The sequence below is a fragment of the Balaenoptera borealis genome (assembly GCF_965194805.1).
Source record: "Balaenoptera borealis genome assembly, chromosome: 2".
In the NCBI taxonomy this organism is placed as follows: domain Eukaryota; kingdom Metazoa; phylum Chordata; class Mammalia; order Artiodactyla; family Balaenopteridae; genus Balaenoptera; species Balaenoptera borealis.
Window position 1 is genome coordinate 14,235,943 of NC_138867.1, and position 16,599 is coordinate 14,252,541.

General features: G+C 38.5%; 1 pseudogene across 1 annotated transcript; it reads left to right on the forward strand.

Moving 5' to 3' along the window:
- Nucleotides 1-12,853: 12,853 nt before the first annotated feature.
- LOC309623979 (calcyclin-binding protein pseudogene) lies at nt 12,854-15,605 on the forward strand (annotated as a pseudogene). Its single transcript has one exon. The product of its transcript is annotated as a calcyclin-binding protein pseudogene (transcript).
- The last annotated feature ends 994 nt before the right edge of the window (nt 15,606-16,599 follow it).

Genomic DNA, 16,599 nt, shown 5'->3' on the forward strand with positions numbered 1-16,599 from the left:
TATCTACCACACCACAACATAATTTACTTCATCAAAAACTTTTCTACAAAGCCATCATGGGAAACAGGGGCTTCTAGAAGTGAATATATCAGTTTATCCCTTAATAGTGTTTAATAGTTAAAGCTTTTCTGACTCATCTATGCCCTTACATGACTAATTTCTAAACCACCAAAGAGCCCTACTTATTTTCTCCCCACCAAGCATCCTTCCAACCTGTGTATAATGAGATGAAGTTAAAAGATGTCAGTGAACATATTAATTTTTAAAAATCTCAAACACATAAACAGGCTTTAAAAGACCATATGCTAGTCTTCCTTAGTTTCTAAACCACAATATATGCACTGGGAATGATTACTCCAAAGTCCTTGTGATAAATGAAATCCAAGGTGGTTCTACAAGTGATGAATTTATGATGGAAAAATAATTTCAGTCATTTATTTTCTTATCCTAGGGTTTTTTCCATCCAAAAAATACATGGGGGTGGGTATAAAAAAGAAAAGAAACAGAAGGCATACTTGCAATGTTTACAAAGCAAAAAAGAAATGTTATGGTTCTGTGAATGAAGAATGTTTTTACAGTATTTCAGGCTTGGCAGGACATCTGGCGTGGATGTTATCGAGGGCTTTAGAAGCAAATAGATAAATTCTGCTATCGGTTCCCTTACTCCACTACCATATGGAAATCTTTTTCTTTTTTCCTTTATTCTATTCATTATTGACTTGGGAGAGACAAAATCAATTAAAAATTACTTTGTAAACTCTTTCCTACCCAACTTTTGGATTGCCTAACATTATGGTCTGTTTTTAGTACATAGACTCAGTTCTGGACCTCAGCTTCCTTAAATAGGTTTCCATGCATTGGCTTAAATCTTATATAGAAATCAGACTTTTAAAAAAGTAAGGATCTGGAAGGCTCAACATTGTTAAGATGTCAATTCACTCCAAATTAATCTGTGCAAACCAAATAAAAATCTCAGCAAGTTGTTTTGCAGATAATGACAATTCTGATTCTAAAACTTACATGTAAAGAAAAAGGAACTAGAATAGCCAAAGTCAATTTGAAAATGATAAAAGTTAGAGCCCACACAATACACAATTTCAAGACTTAATATTAAGCCACATTAATCAAGACCGCATGGTATTGGTAAAAGCATGAACCACTAATGGAGTCTAGAATCAATGACATCCCAGTAATAATGAAATCTCCTAGAGCCCAGACTTTGTTTCTAAACACCATTTTTAATGATGAAAACCAGAACTTCTTGTAGAAGTAGTTGATTTCAAGGGTGGGGCAGGTAAAATATAAGACGAACGTGAAGCATCTTGTGGTCCAGAAGTAAGGAAGTGCTCAAAAAAGGACTGGAGCATGTCAAAAGTTCGTAAGAGCCAACCTAAAAGAGCTCCCAATATCTAAAGCTGGGACAAATTAAGTAACAAAATAAATAATGATGGATTGAATTATAACCAATAGAATACAATAAGCATCCATGAGTCCATAATAACTTTAATCAATAATTGAATAAATAAATAAATGAGAGAGGACAGCTCTTCCAATTAAGAAATATGGAAGAGATGATGAGAACAGAAATCTATCACAGTAAAACTGTTGCAGGCAAGATCTACCAACGAATGCTAAAATTAATGGGCAAAACTTTGTGGAGAAACACAGTATTTGCCTAGTCTCAAATTATTTCCCCCAAAATCTTTATTAGTTCCAGAAGGAAAAAATAGTAATTTTAAAACAGGAAAACCTGGCAGATAACACCTTAGCCAGTGACCAAGGTCAGCATCACCAGTAAGAAGACATATTGACAACATGTACCCCCTGGTACAATATATTAAGAAGGGCTCATCCTCTCTGTCCTACTCTTGCAAAAAATTCACAAATTTAATCTATTTATGAAAAAACATTAGACTAATCCAAATTGTGAGATATTCTACAAAATACCTCTCTAATATCCTTCACCAGTGCCAAGGTCCTGGAAGACAGAGAGAGGAACCCTCACAGACTGGAATCCTGGGTTGAGTTATGGGCCAGAAAAGAGCGTGAGCAGGGAGACTGTTGAAATCCAATTAAGTCTGTAGTTTAGTTTAAAAAAAAAAAAAAAAAAGTAAGGGCCCAGGTGCTGGCTCTGTAATAAAATTCCCCTACTTACCATAATGCAGTCCTAAAAAATAGCCCCCATGGTGGGCTACAGTGACTATTCACTGCATTTAGGAATAAAGAATAAATAAGGATGTGTGAACAGATGCTAATAAACGAAAGCCTCAGAAATTGCTGCTAATACACACTCAGCCCAAAGAGACAGCATCATGTAACCAAAATACTTCCACATTTCATCACCCATTGACCTCCTCTCTGTTCTCACTGGTCTCTAAATCTGTTGTTCTCTCTCTCCTCTTCCCATCTGTCTCGCTTTTTTCCTCTTCCCTTTCCTTCACCCAGCCTTCTGCATTAAGACATAGTATAGAAGTGAAGTATACTTTTAAGTAACTGATATTATCAAGTTTTACAGCTTCTCTACTTAAGCTTTTAAAAAGTTTCTCTCTTTCAAAATAAAAAGCTAAAGCCGTAGTAAGGTGATTGTTCTTCCATGTAAACCTTAAATTGATATAGCATGTGTGAGGTTATTGGCTCTTGATAGAAAATGTTTTCCTATCTCCGGCAAAAAGCTTAGAAGTCCATTCAGAATGATGTTGTCAGAGTATCTTTTTATGAGATACTTCAAGTAGACCAAAAAAAGCACACAAAGATTTTATTCTTTACCACTACAAATCAACCCAGTTTTCAGCTGCTTATTCATAAGCATGCTGCAATTGAACACAGTATATAAATGGCCAGATAAAATATCATAAGTAATTGTAAAATATGATGTTTCTTTTTTTATAGAAAAGCCCTAATTTTATTTTGAATGTCAAATAGATATTTTATTTTTTATTTTTTTATTGGGGTATAATTGCTTTACAATGTTGTGTTAGTTTCTGCTGTACAATGAAGTGAATCAGATATGTGTATACCTATATCCCCTCCTTCTTGGACCTCCCTCCCACCCGCCTGCCCCATCCCACCCAACTAGGTTGTCACAGAGCACCGAGCTGAGCTTCCTGTGCTTTATAGCATGTTCCCGCTAGCTATCTATTTTACGCATGGTATGTATTACTTGCGAAAAAGAGTTAATTGAATTCTTCTATGTTTGCTTTTCCATCACTACTACTTCTTTAGAAAAACAAATTCTATTGAGTGCTGATACGGTACAAATTAGGTAGATGAGAGGTGCTCTGAGTTAGCTACCCCATAATTTATACCAAAATTAACTTCAAGTGGGGCTCAAGCACTTTCAGAATTTGGCTGTCATCCTAAATGCCTTCACTGGGGGATGCAAATGTTATTACTTTTTTTTTTCAATTTGCTGCTGATTTCCTAAGTTGAATTACCTCTAATTTAGTTCTGAAAGAGTTTGATCAAGAGAGATCCCAAAGATCGAGGAGGATATGAATCTATGTTCTGAAAGTGAAATCAAATATAGTATATCTCAAATATATTAGTATTAGGTTTCCTAAATCTATTCTTTCTTCACTCCCCAATCCTGCCTACATCTGGCCCTGGACTGAAGTAAATGCCAAATACAGGAAAAGAGAATGAACTCCAGGTGTCTGTGTATAAGAATGGGTGTGCTGGACGCATGGGCTGGGGGAATAGGGAGTGGTCTGCCGGGATATCTTTTTATATTTACAATAGCCTGCTGATTGAAATTCCTCAGCTATACGCACAGCTCCCAACCTTATTCTTACTGTGAGACAACCAAAATAACTAGACATTTGGGGAAACCTGGAACATGAAAGAGAAGGATCAAGATACAAAATTCTGACCCATAGATGATTCGAGTAACTAAAGGACACATTTTAAATCCTTCCACTAGTCCCTGAGAGAACTACGAAAAGATCTTTGCCTTCATAAACAAGAGTAGGGAAGTTTCAACAAATTAAAATCACGATTGCTCAGATTTTTAAAAATTCAATAGGATGGTTGGAAAATACATTTAAATGATTCTGTTATTCACTGCAAGAGCAAAAAGATATAGAGACCATAATTATGGGAGATATGATGAGGGACATAGAGATTAAATCAGGAAGTCTCTAGCAAACAATGATAGCTGCCTACTCAACATCCATTCTCCATTTCTTTCTTATTAATATTTAGTTTAAAGGGGGCCTTGATGGCTTTTCCCTTTCCTTTCACTCTTCCTTCCACTTTCCGACTGGACCACAGGAAGGACACCTGGAGAGGGAGAGGCCACCTTGGGATGTTGAGGGTGAAGGGAACATGCTAAAAATGATGACCCAGGAAAAAGGAATAAAAAGAATGACGCTGGGTCTTTATAGCATTGAATGAAACATTTCGGCAGGTTTCTGTTTACCTGGAAACAGAAATAATGTTATCTGATAGAATTAGAAAGCATTAAGATAGTATCGTTCATTATTCATTAATAACATAACATTATTCATTTATAACATTCAGATAATATCTAAATAATGTCATCTGGTACAACATACAACATTCAACTAATAGAAAAAAATGAGTAAAGTGGGAAGGAGAGGGAGGTGGGGAGGAAGGAGAAAACAGAGGTGAGGGATTTTTAAAGAAAATTTTTTTTAATTCCAAAAGATGAAGGGATACAAGTGTCTTACATTTGGAAAGGTCTCCCAAGTGCTGGAAAAATTAATGACAAATGTCCACATTTTGTACCACAAGGATAAAACAATTATCTTAAGTTTCCTGAGAGAAAAAAGAATATACATAATATAAAAATAAAATTGAAGAAAAAGTTTAAGCTAGAATTCTTTGCCAGAGGCTCTAATAAAACATTTTCAGAGATACATGGAATCAGAGTTTCCCTCCCATACAACTTTTCTTAGAAGTTGGGTCAGAATGTACTCAAGCAGAACAGTATAAACCAAGGAAGAAGTCAACATGGATGAAAATATTCATCTAACCCAGAAAAGCAGTGAATAACAGTCTTAGTCTCAGTCTGATGCAGAGCTATCAGTTCAGATTAAAACACATAAGATGGGCTTCCCTGGTGGCACAGTGGTTGAGAATCTGCCTGCCAATGCAGGGACATGGGTTTGAGCCCTGGTCTGGGAGGATCCCACATGCCGCGGAGCAACTAGGCCCGTGAACCACAACTGCTGAGCCTACGCGTCTGGAGCCTGTGCTCTGCAAAAAGAGAGGCCGCGATAGTGAGAGGCCCGCGCACCGCGATGAAGAGTGGCCCCTGCTTGCCACAACTAGAGAAAGCCCTCGCACAGAAACGAAGACCCAACGCAGCCAAAAATAAATAAATAAATAAATAAAATAAAATAACAAATGTTCAAGTACAATTGGTGTCTAAAAAAAAAAACAAACAACACATAAGGTAATGAGAAACTCCAGGGAGGAAGATAGTTGTAGAACAAATACAAATTAGAATAGAAAGTCAGTAATTTTCCAAAAAATTTAATGGATTCCATATGACAGATTTTATGTACTTATTAGAAAGGTAGGACATACTAGGGCTATGCTAAGGAGGACATATATTTTGCATTTCCCAGAGAAAGAAAGTACCCTGGGAAAATTTTTAAAACAAAACCAAATACCTTGTGCAAGAAAGAAATGAACCATACATAAAGTTGACCAAAACGTTGCCTGATTTTGAGCAATTCCAAAGTAAGAAACAGAATCTGTTTTGACATGCTTCTTTCATTGCCCTGAAGATTGCAGTATTACAACTTCAATTCTATGAGTTGATGATACTGTGAGCAATATTAATGTCATCAAATAATGTAAGTATTGATTTTCAATTTTTAGACACAAGCTGTGAATTAATCATGGAATGCTTACTAATGTTTACAAAACAGAATGTAAATCTTATCGATCTTGACCTTGGTAAAGTACAGCTGAGAGAAATGGGAAGGTAGAAGAGGGAAGAGAGAAGGAGATGTAAATAGTTCTGCTGATACCCTCACTTTATAAGGTGGAGGGTTGAGAGATAATGTCTAAGGAAGCTGCGTGGTGTGGGAAAGGCATAGAACCTGGAGCCAGACTGCCAGAGTCTTAATCCAGCTCCATCTTTTACTGAATACAGGCAATCTCTGCAACCTGTCTGAACCTTGGTGTCCACAGATGTTTGAGAATCAAATGAGGAAAGTCTCTAGCAGTGGCAGATCCTCAATAAATAGGACACCTGGTTCTTCATGTCCCACACAGCCTGGGACCTTCTTAAGAATGCCACATGTAACTCTTAAAATAAGAAACTAGAAGAAGAGATTATTAATTAGAATGGTACAGAAAAAAATAAAATGAAATATCTCAGAAACAAATTTTATGTTGTTGCTGGACTACAAGGTAAGTTTTCTCAAACCTTTGAATTAGGAACTTCTTTCAGGAATGGATAATCTGATGTTCAAAGACTTGTGTGGGAGAGTATGAGGATGTTCATCATAGCATTGTTTATATTAGTAAAAAAAAAAGGTAACAATGTAAATGTGCAAACACAGGAAATGCTTAAATAAATTGACATACCTGTACACTGATATATGACATTAAATAGTAACTTTTTAATGATTTGGGAAATACTCATAATACAATATTGTTCAAATAACTGGATTGATTAGGATTCTCTTTTCTTAAACATATGATAATGTTTGTCTTAGCTCAAGCTTCTATAAGAAAATACAGTAAACCGTGTGGCTTAAACAATAGACATTTATTTCTCACCCTTCTGGAGATCAGAAGTCCAAGATAAAGGTGCTGGCTGATTTGGTTCCTGGTGAGACCCCTCTTCTAGTCTTGCAGCTGGCCACCTTCTTGCTATGTCCTCACATGATGGAGAGAAAAGGTGAGAGAGAGAGAGAGAGCTCTGGTCTCTTTTCCTCTTCTTATAAGGACACTAGTCCCATCATTTATGACCTCATCTAAACCTAGTTATCCATCCCCCAAGATCCCACCTCCAAATACCATCACACTGGGGGTTAGGGCTTCAACATATAAATTTTGAAGGAACATAAACATTGCATAACAATGTTGAACATTTATTGGATATTTAGTGGGTGTGAGATAATTTTTTGAATTTTACATGTATTAATTTATTTAAATCGCCAAATCACCCTATGAAGTAGATACTCTTTGTGAGCATGTGTTGAAAATGTGCATACATACTTATATACAAACATAAATATACATATATATACATGTTTACATACATAAACATATGTTGTACATATAAACACATTATATGTGCATATACATATATAACTGTGTGTGTGTGCGTGTGTGTGTGTGTATGATTTGCTTACAGTTTTTTCTTCCTCCCTTGCCTTGCTCTAGTTCCCCCTTCTTGGGAGTGTGTTCCCTGCCCCCACTGACTCTGATTGGTCATGTAAGTAGCTTTAGTTTAATGAACTCCTACCAGATGTGATGTGAGCAGACAGTTTTAACTAAGCTTGCCTGGTTTAGCTTACCTTCTCTCCTTCTGCCATTACCAAGAGAGGAAGAGGCATTGGCTATTCATTGAGCCCAGAATGAGACCTGAACTTACCTACTTGCCTAGAGACAAGTCAAGTGAAACTGACTCAGCCCAGAAAGATAAATTCCAGCCAAATTATTAATCTATACATTCACGATGAAGAAAAAATAAATGTTTGTTGCTGTAATCCACTGAGATTTTGTAGTTCTTCATTAAGCAGTATTACTACTGTAACAACTGACTAATACAACATACCTTAAGAAAGACTTTAGTGATAATAATCTCTGGGTAGCAGAATTGTGAATGATTTTTATTATCTTCTTTATAGTTGTTGAATGACTTTAAAACTATTGTGTTTTACTTTGTTTTGGTTTTTTAACATTTCTTTAGGTAAAGCACATTGCTTTCACATTTATGTTACATATTTGTATTTATACACACACTTGTCTTAAAATCGTTTTGATTTGGAACTTTTGGTATCATATATTAATCAATGTTTATTCAAACTTAATTTTAAAATTCCACTTGTTTCATACCTTAAAATATCAGAAGTTAAATAATCTTCTGGCTCAGAGAGTCACTTAGATTTTTTTGAAAAACAAATTGAGGAATCAGTGAATTGTAGAATACCTTCTTGGGGATACATGAATTTCTTCAAAATGTCATAAGGCTGGCATAATAAATTGCTCATGGAGAGCTCATTGTTAGAGCCACAGCCTTACAGAAAAGGCAGTCTTAGTCTATTTTTAATTTATCTAGAATCCTGAATGAACTTTAATTTATACAACCACTGGAACATCTCATGTGGATACGTTTGTTGAGCTGTAATAAATCATGGCGACCTTTGAGAACACTGGTGAAGCATTTGATGAAGCAGCTAAAGGAAGGTAGTTCATCAACAAGATAGTGTTAAGGAACTGTCCAGAATCCAAATTTATTCTTCATGTTGCTTCTGAGTTACTGTCCTAAAGTCCCTTGAGCAAGAAAGGCCAAGGCCAATTACTTTGGCACAGGGGAAAATCACGAGTTAGCTTCCCCACTGCCATTTAGGCTTTTCCTTTAGCCTCTCGCTCTCCTGGGCAGCTTGGACCAAGAGTGACATTTGGGCTGGCCCTAAGAAGTACACTTATAAAAACATAAAATCCATCCTTATAGTGTTACAATAATTTTTCTCATGTTGACCTCTCCAACAAGACTTTAAGAACCACTAAATGATCTCAGGTAAGAGGAGAATAAAGACCCTGAATCTTTTGAATAGTATAAGTGTTAATCATAATTCCAAATTTTTCTTATTATCTACTTTCTAGTGCCTCTTTCATCACAAATAACATTGGGCTAAAATAATGTACAAAAGTCAAAATTATGCAATGCTTTGCCTGCTTTGGCTTCCCCTTGACTCAATATTCTCCCCTCTGAGGGCTGTTTAAAGTAGATAATAACATGAGTTACAGAAGACATGGTGGGATGGCAAGAGTGTCCTGTTGCTCATCAAGAGACCTTTTCAATGTCTTTTCCTGAAATAGAAATAGTTCAAACTGCAGATTGCCTCGTGAATATTTGGGGGTACTGAGAGTATAACTTTCAACTAAAGAAGCAAAGTGTATATTTACCTTATTGATTTTAGTAAGACTGTTGATAATTTAGAAATTATTAAAAGAAATCTAGAGTTTAATTAACTTTCTCATTGAAAGTGTTTCTTCTTTGGATATTATATTAATATCTCTGATAGTTCCTTTATACCTTTTTTGCTTATGTTTTTTTTTTCTCTTTTCTGTTCATCCGTCTCCATTTCAGTTCAATTGTTTTCTTTTGCCTTTTCCCAATTTTCATAGGCAAGTTACAATAACATGTTCCTCTTAAAAATTCAAATATTGTTTTTAAAAAAAGGAAGAAAATAAGGAAGGAAGGGAGGGTGGGAAGAAAGAAAGAAGGAAGGAAGGAAATTTTTCTATTATCTACCCATATTCACTTCAACGTCTAAAACACTCCTAATATCATGAATCCCAATTGATCCTCATATTTAGAGACTAAAAACTGTTCTGTGGAGAGAAGAGATTTATAAGCTGCTACTTAAGCCTCCCTTAGCAATATTACCCCTTATTACTGATGTACATAAAATTAGTACGAGAGCTAAATATTTTAGCAACCTCAGGCACCTTTTTGTAAACTATGCTCACTTTGCCATTTATCCAGATGCTCCTATGACCTCTTTGTGGAACCAGCAGTTTATGAACGGAAGCAATTTGATGTAGGCTGATGCCTTTGGAACCCAAAGGGCGATCCCTGCAGGACTGTGGGCTGGTAAATATTTAACAACTAGCTCTCTGTTTAAAAACTCTAATTAACAAATTTCCAAGGTATAAATATCCCCACTATGGCCAATTTCAAGCTACTAACATTATGTCACTGAACTCAGAGTTGGGGAGAGATGCCCATGGTGCACACTCACGAGCAGGTATGAAGCAGCTCAGGCATCCTCTGTGCTTATTGGATGGATTTATTAACTCTTCAAGCACTTGTGGATGCCCTGGGTGAGCCATCTCAAGTTCCATTTCTAATACTCACTCTCTCAGCAACCTCCAGTGCTATCTACCCTGTCCCTAGCTCTGCCTACCTTGGCCTCCTACTTCTTAGGGAACGTCTTGAGGTGATCTGAAGATATTCCATGAAATTCCTGCCCCTGCACATACAATGTCCAAATGTGTATCCACCCTCATGGTCTCACATCCATCCTCAAGAGACCATGAGGGTGGATGCAATGTCCCACATCTGCATCCACCCTCATGGTCTCTTTTCCAAGAAGAGCTTGTTCTTCCTTTAAGTTAAATCTTATATTCAGGAGCCATATCCTCAATTCCCTTTACAATTATTTTCACCCTCTTGGAGTTTTAATCCCTTTTTTGTATCCTTTCTTCTCAGCATGTAAATATGTTCCAGGCTTGCTCTTGATCATGGTTTTAAAAAGAATCATTTAATCCCACTTCCTCTCAGTATTCTTCTGTTCTTAGCCATGCTTCTTGAAGGAGTATTGTGGTAGGCAGAAATCTAAGGTGGCTCCCAAGATGCCCAACCCCTGGCATACACACCCTGTATAATCATGAGGCTTTGAGAATGTGATGGATCTCTTTCCCATGGTTAGGTCATCTTACATGGCACAAATGAATTTATGAATAGGAATTATCCAGGTGCACCCGACCTAATCACATGAGCCCTTAAAATCTGGGTCTAGACGCCAAAGAAGTCAGTGATTTGAAGCATGAGAAGGATTTGATATATTATTGTTGACTCGGGAATGGAAGGGACCACATGGCAAGGAATGTGGCAGCCTCTAGGAGCTCAGAGTGGTCTCCAGCCAATAGCCAGCAAGGAAATAGGGACCTCAATCCTGCAACCACAGGAACTGAATTCAGCCATCAATAGGAATAAGACTGAAAGTGACCTCCAGACAGACAAGAACTCATCCTGGCCAACCTTGATTTTTTGCCCCAGTGAACACAGAAGCTTCCTTTATATTGTAGAAGGTCTTGCTGTGGATGCCCAAAGAGCCAGTCATTTAAAATTTTATGACACTTGGACTTTGGGATTAACATATACACACTACTATATATATATATATAATAAATAACCAACAGGGACCTACTGTATAGCACAGGGAACTGTACTCAGTATTTTGTAATACCCTCTAAGGGAAAAGAATCTGAAAAAGAACATATACATATATAATATATATATATATACACAAAACTAAATCACTTTGCTGTATACCTGAAACTAACACAACATTGTAAATCAACTATACTTTCAATTTAAAAAAATTAAATTAAATTTTAAAAATTTATGACATTTGAGTGAAGCAAATTCAACTAATTTTTGTATGAATTTTCTTTCATTATATACATGATGGGATTTATTTCTATCTTTCTACATTATTTTAACATATAAACATAAACACTTATATGCCTCCATATGGATCTGTCAATATACAGTCCCAACATTGAGCTTAGCACTGTTTGGACAGTGAGATCTTCCCTTAAAGGAGTTTACAGCCTAGTTGGAAAAAATAGCATATGTACCCAAATAACTATCATGTGAGGAAAAAGTGATGGGTCACTAAAAGTGGAAATAAATTTCTATAATTTCAGAAATAAATTTAGATACATATATCAGAGAAAGGAGTCATTATTTCTTGCTGGAGGTTTGATCAACAAGGTGGTACATGATCCTTGGTCTGACGTGCAAATTGACCTAAGTAGCATTTTTCCATCACCTGAGTAGAAAGCCAGGATATTACTCACTCTTTCTAAAATTGTGGTTCCCTCACAGAGCACCCTGGATTCAGTTCAGTCCAAAAAAGACTTCTTTGGAAATTAGTTACTATTCTCAAAGGAATAAAACTCTGGGGTTTTAACCTTATTAAATTTCTTACATTAACAAATCCCAGCAGAGTAAAAAGGACTCATTGTTTCCTGGCGGCAGGATCCAGCCTCCTGGAGTGAGGGAACTTGGGTGGAATGACTTCTCACAAAGGCACATCCCAGGCAGAACAAGTAGCTCACTCTTGGGGGTCAGTTGAGGAGTTTCACTGAGAAGACAGTTTTCCCCAAATCTTTCACCAATCTCCCCCCAGGAAATATACTTCTGGATATTTTGCTCCCAATAGCTCCTCCTTGGGAGGGAAACAAAATATGCCATTATTACCTCACCTGTAGAGAATTTCGTGGCTCGTCAGCTGTCACTGGAGACCTCAGAGAACAGGGTCCTTAGGCAACAGGGCATAGAAGACAGAGTGAGTCATTTGGAGGAGGAGAGAGGTGGGCTCAGGAATAGGTCAGATCCCCAGGACACGGATGAATGCAGATTGTATGGAGTAGAGACAGTAGGAAACTTCTCCAGGAGATAAGAAACTGGAGAGAAGAGGAGGATGCAGGATGCAGGGACCTTCAACAGGTGAGCAGTGGAAGCTTAGAAAGGTATTGAACTTGCTCCAAGGTCACACACTTGACAGATCTGGGGAAGTGAGCTCAAATTAGGTCCTTTCTTTCTCTTGCTTCCCTCTGACTATATGAAGCCTGTCAAAGCAATATTTCCTTCTGAGATTGTAAGCTTCTGAATCATGAGAAAGAATTGATTCTTATTCACCTTTCCCTGACAGCCCGTGGCATGTAGGAGGTGTTAATAGATGTTTGTGGTGCAGAATTTATTTTTTCTTAATCATGAACATTCTACTCCTGTTCATGCAGCTCTACAAAACCTGTCCTGCCTATGTCCATACATGCACACACACACACACACACACACACACACACACACACACACACACACACACACTGAGTCTCATGGATTCCAGAAGAAATGTTTGGCTTTTGATTCCTTATGCACAGAGAACCATCCCAATCTGACCCTTGTTTTAGTGACCTTTTCTGCCTTTTGGATTGCTGGTATAGACTAAATCCACATGAAAGTAATAGAATTTGCAGCAGTGGCCCCATATTGACCTATGTACTAGAATACACTGGGGAACTAAAAACTACAGATGCTGGGGCTCTAGCCTAGAGAATCATTTTTAATTGGTCTGGGATGGGGTTCAGATATCAAGAAACTTAAAGAGTTCCCCCTCCAGCTGATTTTAATGTACAGCCAGAACTGAGAAACACTGATGTAAATTTTATTGCTTTTCCATGGAGAAACGCACCGCCCCCCGCCCCCGACTAATGAAAGAATCAAAGGGAAGGGGCCCACGCAGCAGTATTTTTTAAGCTTCTCCCCCGTGATCACAATGTGTAGCCAGGGTTAAGAATCTCTGCATCAAAACAGTGGTTCTAGGCCAGTACACAGAGAAGAAACATGCAAGGAGATTTGTAAGACTACAAATCCAAGTAGCTCGCTCAGCCTAAATCAGGTTCCTTGGTTTGCAAAGCTTCCACTTCTGTCACTACTGGAGACGGAGGAGAGAATGAATGGGAGCAGACCGTGTGTGACTTGCTTGCTGGAACTCCTCACACCCCATTAAAGGTGGAGCACCCCATCACACGGAGTTGCTACTCTTGCAGACAAAGGAAAAAGCTCCCTAGAGAGGCTCTGAAAAGGAGACTGTGGAGTGTTGACAAGCTGACTTGGCAAAGAGGGTGTCCTAGACGGGCTTCTGTGCTTCCTGGTGGGTCTACGCTTAGTGCTGGTGTCTGGGAGTGACGTCATTGCCTTCAGTGGGACCAAGTTTATATCTACACGTAGTCGATCCTCCAAAAGTACTTGTTGAATGAATGAATCTAAAGAAAGTACCCTATGAGCCTGAATCGCTGCCTCTCGGGTGTTCATCTAGCAACAGGAGTCCTTATGGAATTTGTTCCGGAGAGTTTACCGGTAATAAACAAGTCCAATCAACAGCTCCCGGCTATGATGAATCTTGGTCCTGACATTGGCCACTCTGCTGCTAGTGACAAAGTAAGAGAATGTCAGCTCTGAGTGTCAACTCTATCCTGTACCTGTCAACCCACTCACCTCACAAGTGGAAGAGAAAAGCATTAAGGTTGCAACATAACATCCGCTCGGAGGAAGCATCACTGTTGGTTTTTGGGAGCCTGACCTTGCCCTGAGCTGGTACATGAGAACTGCAGTTTGTCTAATGCGTAACCAGTTCCCATGTAATCTCGGCAAAATGTCAAAGGGAGTTTGAGACTTTCTTAGCATCACTTTGGTGGTTAAAGAATATTCTCTCTTTGGGTAACAACACATTTTATGAGGTTAGTTGCCTCTCACCTCAGGGCAATGTATTCCAACCCTTCACCTCCACTCCCTAACATAATGTTGACTCCTTGGATAAAAATACAAGGAACTTCTGTTGAATGAGCTAGCTGCTGGAAATATTATGACTGCAGCTGAAAGAAATGAGGTGTGTACCACAGACCACGTAAAACAATGAAAGCAATTTAAGGGCAAAATGTACAGAGTAACTAGGAACAGTTTTGCAATATCAAAAGCATATGAGTGGCCTGCTGCTTTGGGTGATACTCTGCAGACCTTGGTGTTCTCCCAGCCTGGTCTAGGAGACTCTCTGCATGAGACCTGGACAGCTAGCAACTTCCATCCTCAAAATCTGCCTTTCTGGTGCCCGAAGACCGCGGCCACTCTGGTGCCGGTGTGGTCTGCGCTCGGGGTGAGCGTGGTCCGTGCGGCGTTTCCTGTTCTCGCCCCTGCGCCGCTGCAGCTCGGGCCTTCCCTGACGCAGACCGACCATGGCTTCAACTGTGGAGGAGCTACAGAAAGATCTAGAAGAGGTGAAGGTGCTGCTGGAAAAAACCACTAGAAAAAGAGTACGTGATGCCCTGACAGCTGAAAAATCCAAGATTGAGACAGAAATCAAGAACAAGATGCAGCAGAAATCACAGAGGAAAGCAGAGCTTCTGGAAAATGAAAAGCCTGCCGCTGTGGTTGCTCCTATTACGACAGATATACAGTGAAAATCAGCAGTTATGGATGCGCTCAGTCAGATAAGTTTGTGAAAATCTACATTACCTTAACTGGAGTTCATCAGGTCCCCGCTGAGAATGTGCAGGTGCATTTCACAGAGAGGTCATTTGATCTTGTGGTAAAGAATCTAAATGGGAAGAGTTACTCCATGATCGTGAACAATCTCTTGTAACCCATCTCTGTGGAAGGCAGTTCAAAAAAGATCAAGACAGATACAGTTCTTATCTTATGCAGGAAGAAAGCGGAAAACACACGGTGGGTCTACCTGACTCAGGTTGAAAAAGAATGCAAAGAGAAAGAAAAGCCCTCCTACGACACTGAAACAGATCCTAGTGAGGGATTAATGAATGTTCTAAAGAAAATTTATGAAGATGGAGGTGATGATATGAAGCGAACCATTAATAAAGCCTGGGTGGAATCAAGAGAGAAGCAAGCCAAAGGAGATGCAGAATTCTGAGACGTTAAAGTCTTTTTGGGAACTGTGATGTGGAAATATGGATGTTTCCAATAAGGAAATGTTGGTGAGCTGCACAGATAAATTTCACATATAACTACTTACACAGTCTAAGTAAAGGCAATGAATTCTCCATTTCCTACTGGAGGATTTATTTAAATAAAATATGCTTATTAAACACTCCCTCCAAAGATGGTTTCCTTAGTAACTGGGTCATTTTATTCAAGAAAAGGGTAATGTTGTATTCTAGTGTGAAATGTAAAGAAGCAATGTAAAGAAGCCTAATGAAAATGCCACATTGTGTGTATTATTGTTCAGCTAAGAGGTAGAAACAAAAGTTATTGCTTGCCTTTCAGTTCCTGACATCAGCTCCCACCAATGTAAGAATAAAAATAAAACGTGAATTTTGGCATAAAAAAAAAAAAATCAGCCTTTCTGGCCAGCCCTAGAGGGTCAAGTCAGCCATTAGGAACCAGAACTTTCCAGCGCGGTCCATTTCCTGCTGATTCAGAAGAGGGGCAAAAGCAAGGACAATTTGCAGTTGATTAAGCACCCTGTGATCTGTGTTTTTCCTTCTGGCTTGATTCCCTTCCTGTTGCCCTTTTAATGAAACACTTTGTTGAGCAAGAGCTCCATCTATGGGAGAAATCAGTTGTATTGATTGTACCCTTAACATCGCCAAGATTATAATTTATTTACACTAGACCAGTGATTTTCAAGTGGGGATGATTTTGCCCCCCAGGGGACATTTTTGGCAATGACTGGAGACATTTTTTGTTGTCATAACTGGGGTTGCAACTGGCATCTAGTGGTTAGAGGGCAGGGATGCTGCTAAACATTCTGCAATGCACAGGATACCCACCCCCCATAACAAAACTTTTCCCACCCTAATGACAAAGTGGAGAAATTCTGCCTGAGAACAAGAGAATTTGTGAAATTTATGCGTACAGATGGGTTCCCCAGGCAACATATTAATTTTTGATTTAAATATTTTCATATTCCCTACCACTACTTTAAGCTTCTCATTTCCTCACCTTTTGTTATTGCCCGTGGATTTGTCAAAATCGTTCACCCTAAGGTGTTAATGACTTAATACATTAATCTGCATCTGGGCTATTTGAGAAAGGGAACTAGAGGGAGAGGACAATACTCAAGGCAAAGAAATGAATCTGTA